Raw genomic sequence first — 6,000 nt, 5'->3', positions numbered from 1 at the left:
CGTAGATACTTTTGAGCCCTGATGCAAGAGATGATTTGTAGATTTGAGCTGGATTTTTCGCCGTAAATGACGAGGGTTTCGCTACTTGGCAGGTTAAGGCGAACGGCCTTTTCGTAACACAGGATATCAACATGGTAAGGACTTAACCAATCCATGCCAATGATAACGTCGAAACTTCTTATTGTGACCGACATTAGGTCAATTTGGAAGGAATGGTTGTTTAGAGTTAGAGTGCATCCTATGTATATATCTTTAGTGCTTTCTGTTTTACCATTTGCCATTTCTACGGTGAATGTTTCATTTAGCGGTTGGGGTTTTTGTTTGAGTAAGTGTTTAAACTTGTGGCTCACGAAGCTTTTCTCCGCACCACTATCGAAAAGTATGCATGCGTATGAGTTATTTAGGGGGAACGTACCAGTAACCACGGTGGGATCCCTCATGGACTCCTCATCCCCATTGCTAGAACACTTCCAACACCTCCGTTATTTCTGTTTTGTACCTTCGGGCACTCCTTCTTGAAAATTCTTATCCCACCACATCCGTAGCATGCGCGAGTTACCCCAACCTTAGCGGCTTGGGTGGTTTGTTGTTTCGGCGCTTTGCAGAAACGGGCGGTATGCCCCTTCTTGTTTCAATTGTTACATTGCATTTCTCGACAGGCTCCATGGTGATGGTAGTTTCACTTGTCGCATTTCGGAAGAGTCCCAACATATTGCTTGGCTGGCGGAGGGGCGGTATGGGAGGTGATGGCATGTACGGTCACCGTTTGTTGTTTCTTGATCAGGTCTTGAGTGGGTTGGCCCTTTTCTTATTCCCGAACTTCCTCTTGTTGTCTCCCCTCTTTGGTTGTTCGGGCGTGGGGGTTATAATGCCTTGACGAACTCCCTGGTCGACAAGAGTTTGTGTCAAACGCTTGGCACTATCGAGGGTGCTCGGGTTGGCGGATATGACCATTCCCTGGATCTGAGGGGATAGTCCCCAAATGTAACGCTCCACTTTCTTGGCCTCTGGGGTGACCATTCCAGGGCACAAAGTTGCCAGTTCGTTAAATCGAGCAGTGTAGGTGGCAATATCGGAGCCCTTCATGGAGTGTTACCACAGTTCTTGTTCTAGTTTCTGCATCTTGCTCCTTGGACAGTATTCCTTGAGCATCATAACGTTCAGGTCCTCCCAACTCATGGCGTTTTCCACAGCTAGGGTCAGAGTTTTAACGTGGCCATTCCACCACGACAAGGCCGAGTCTGCAAATGTACATGCTGCATATTTGACTTTGAATTCGTCCGGGCATGCGCAGATTTCGAATATGGACTCGGTCTTTTCCAACCAACTTGTCAAGGTAACGACCCCGCCGTCCCCATGATAGGTCATGGGCTTGCAGTTCATGAATTCTTTGTAGGAGCACATCTGTGGATGCCCTTGGTTGTCATCCTGATTAGAACTGCCAGTCCCGTTCCCGCTTCTGTTGTCGTTTCCATTTCCGTTCCCATTCATGTCGTTACTGCTGATTTGGGCCATGGCGGCAGCCACAACGGCTGTTACAGTAGCCTGGAAAATAGCAAAGTCCATCGGTGGAGGTGGTGGTGGTGGAGTTTCTGAGGTGTTGATGACACGTCTTCTAACTCTTCGTGGTGGCATCTTTCTGCCATAGAGTTTAGAGGTGGGATAACGATAAGACTTTGATAATGGTCATGATTCAGGCATTACCATAATGGAATGTCTCGATTATATATGGATTAGGTCTCGTTGTTATTGTAATTTGCAAGCAATTCATAAATGAAATTTACTATAACAAGTAAACAATTGCATAACAGATAGCAACACCCAATGAAATAAAATACATGCTCATTTCATTGATAATATAATATTAGTACATAGTTTGTGAAAATTGACCTTTAAGAAGGTCTATAATAAAGAGTAGCACCAACACTTAGTCGTAAATATAATCGATCACAGAACGTGAGTAGTATAAGCTCTACTCGCGGCGGGTGGTCTCCTGTGAGCCATGGGATGAAGTCATGGAGGCCTGCATCTCCGCTATCCGACTATCAACTACAATCACCCTCTCCTCGAGGACCGAGTGCCTCTCCTGGTAATCCCTTGTTTCCGCTCGAGCGGTGGTGAGGTCCTCATGGAGGCGGTCAATGATATGACATGTCCGGGGGTAGTCCCTCTCCAGTCGTCGAGATCGTGCGCCAGTGACTTCCGCAGCAGCCCCCAGGTCCAAGATCCGATTTGTCGATGCCCTGGTCTGATCCCTGAGGTGCGTGATTCGCTGAACCATGACAGGGAGGGCCCTGTCTTCCGATCCTCCATGACTGAGGTTATATAAACCTTGCTCCATGTAGTATGGAGAACGCTGGTGTTGTTGCCTGCTCCATCTCTCCAGGTCCTCCGCCCAACGGGGCATGGGTCCCTGGTAGCCCAGTCGATGTGCGGGAACCCAGTTGACATAGGGGGGATTAATGACTTCGGACTCTGCGTCCGAGTCCTCTTATATCTCCTCCTTGTCTTCTTCCTCCTCTCGATCCTCTTCGGGGTCTTCCTCCATTATCTCCTCAAGATCCTCTTCGAGATCCTCTTCGAGATCCTCTTCGATCCATCCGCCATTTCCCTGGTTAGGGAAATAGGGGTCTCCGGGCATATGGAATCCTGCCATGACGTTTGTGCAAGAATAGAGATATGAGAAATATTATAAGGGTTTAAGTATATGACTCTGTAGTATTCTAAAATACTCCTATAGTATTTTAACTTTATGTTTGATCTTGGAGTTTCTTGGTATATAGAGTTGGTAAGTTTTAGACTCGTTGTTCACTACGACCATTCCCAAACACATGTTAGTCATATCTCGCATAAATATAGTTGATCAGGCTATATTTATCCCAGATATGATTACATAACTATCTAGGCCTAATCGTAGCGTCCAACTTATCTTAATACTTTTATATGGTTCTTATTATGACACTGTTTTAGTATGTATGCATGTATGTATACTTTTATAAAAATACTATTATATTTTAAAAGTATACTTTTAGTCAGAGTGTTTTAGCCCCATTGTATTTATAGTTGTATATCTTACATGGTTTGATATACTTAGTTCACTATAAACCTGGCTCTGATACCAATCTGTCACACCCCCAAACCAGAACGGCGGAAACGTCTGGGGGTGGATGACTTCATTCACAATATCATAACAAATGAATAGTAGTGATCAAAACATTACAACCATTATATTGATAATTAAAGAGTTTACATTATACTCGGAATATTTTTTTACTTGATATCAATACATATGGAAAAAATAAATGACGTGACGCGGCGACGCCCCATCCTCAAAAACTCTTTTGAGTACCTGTTTACTGATTTCCTGAGAATACAAATGATTTTGAAAAGTGTCAACAATTAAGTTGGTGAGTTCATAAGCATTTTGTATGAGAGAAATCGGTAGTTTTTCCTTGTAAAATGATAGAGTGTGCTTTCAGAAAATCAAATATTTTCTTTAAAAATGAACTGTAAGTCTTAGCCCAAGACTGAAATTGTAAGTAATGTTGTACTGGAAAATAGTGTTATGAAGTTTTATCTTTATATAAAACTACTTGAATGTATCTTAACCCCGTAAACCAAATGTTTTGTTAATACCCCATGTGAGTTATCATAACCATGCTAATGACTAGTTGGCTTGCTACGACGTTCTTCAGGCGTCGCAACTGTTAGACATTTGTCACCCTAGACTGGCCGGTCTAACTGTAGCTAACAACTTAGGTGCGGGGTTGTCAATCCCGTATAGATCTATACACAAGTGTCACGCTCTCCCTACAAGAGACTCTCGTTATAATGCAGGACTTAGTGTGTACTCTAGTAGGTACGGTGAATCCAAATGTCTCACAAAATTGCATGAACCGGTTTACGTGTACCGGAAACCCCTTTTTCTTGTAAATGAATGCATTACTCTTCCATAGTGATTACATAGTGTAAAAATAATTATACCCTTGAATAATTATATGTTTTCTCCATAATAATAATGTAGTGTTTGTGACTCCCAAACTATACCAATTATAGTTTATTATGTTTGTTTGTTAAGACTATTTATATAAATACATAGTAGTTATCTTGTCTAGATGTTTTAAAAGGTTAAGTCATAAAAACTTACATCTAACACAAGTATGAGAAATTTGTATGAAAAAGGTCCATTTCGAACTTTTGCCCCGTTTTGTAACGATGTTTTTGTCAAGTTTCAAAATGTATGGTCAAAACATCATATCTTTGGGTTGTACCCCACAAAAATGGTGAAATAACTAGAATGTAACCATTTTTGTTAGAAAAATCATATCTTGGTAAAAAGTCTCAAAAATCCTTGTAGCTTTGTGGTTTTAACCTTTTACTAAAGAACATAATCCATAGTTTATGATTGTTTTTCTTAGTTTTATATCATTAAAACTATCATACCACAAATAGATGTTTCAAAAACTATTAATACTCATATTTCATGCAATAATGTCTTATATTCAACATAGAGATAGAACATGCAAACATTTATGTTAAAAGTTAGCTTTTCTTGTATCCCCCCCCCAACCTGGAATTCCAAGGGTTTGTGTCGTTTATCTGCATAGCTCTTTTGCCGATCCCGAGATGCCTTTAATCATTCACGGATGTGAAAGATCTTCTCCGTGGTTTCCCGTATGATCTTCGGGCCGGTGAGTGTGCTATTACGCACTTGTCCCCTTGCTAGCTGCATGTCACCCACCTCAGCCCAACACAGAGGTGATCTGCACTTGTGCCCATAGAGGGCTTCGAATGGCGCGACTTTAATGCTAGTGTGATGGTTGTTATTGTATGAGAATTCGATGAGTGGTAAATGGGTATCCCAGGCTTTACCAAAGTGTATCACACATGCTCTCAACATGTCTTCCAGCGTCTGTATGGTTCTCTCGCTTTGCCCGTCATTTTGAGGGTGATAAGATGTACTCATGTCGAGTTTGGTTCCCAAGGACTTTTGTAGTGACTGCCAGAACCGTGAGGTGAATCCGCTATCTCTTTCAGAGATGATGGATATTGGCACCCCATGTAGTCTTACAATTTCTTTAATGTATGTCTTTGTTAGCTTCTCCATCTTGTCAGTCTCCTTTATTGGTAGGAAGTGTGCGGATTTGGTTAACCTGTCAACGATTACCCAGATGGTGTCAAGTCCTCCCGTTGTCTTGGGCAACTTTGTTATGAAGCCCATGGTTATCCGCTCCCACTTCCACTCGGGTATATCCGGTTGCGTTCGAAACCCTTGCTTATAAAAACTACCGTTCTCCTTGCATTCTAAACTCTTGCTTATAAAAACTATACTATAATTGATCAGGTTCATTGCCTGTAAGGTGTGGTTTAGATGCGATAGTCTAGGAATTATAAAAAAATAGTGCATTAAAAATACACATTAAGTTTTTGATGCCGTTGCCGGGGAACGGTTTTCAATTAATTTTGTTTATTTGATTATTCGTTATTTGTTTTTGCATTTTTAGTTTTATTTACTTTATTTTATTTGATACATGTCACATGTCGGGAAGGTTTTTGTTGTTTTGTGCAGGAATTCGTGATCATATGCATTGCTTGGTTTTTCTTTTTGCTTGAGTTTCGAGATTGCAAGCAATTAGGGAATTTTTGACTTCTTTAGTCTACTACTTTGGTGATTTGTTCAACTCAATCCGTGAGGCGTAGTATAGCAAGACGTATCGTGGTGGTTAAGTGAAAGACTGAACTCTTGCTACTCTTAACTAGTTGGGTCAGTTCTTGTTCTACTTATTAGTTAATGGTGCAAATAAAACAAATGAATATTCTAACGAGTCCTGAACGTTTTTGATTTCACAAACCACTTCTTCCATGCAAGGGATTTAATCAATAATTATAGCATGATTCAAACGAAGACAAGTGATCATGATATCCTTTTTAGTTATTTTAGTGTGTATTTATTTATTTTTATTTTTATTTTGTTTTATTTTGTTTTCCATGTTGATGCTT

Source organism: Lactuca virosa, chromosome 5 (assembly GCF_052849685.1).
Source record: "Lactuca virosa cultivar CGN04683 chromosome 5, Lactuca_virosa_CGN04683_v6, whole genome shotgun sequence".
Classification (NCBI taxonomy): domain Eukaryota; kingdom Viridiplantae; phylum Streptophyta; class Magnoliopsida; order Asterales; family Asteraceae; genus Lactuca; species Lactuca virosa.
Note: the sequence above shows the minus strand (reverse complement) of the source record.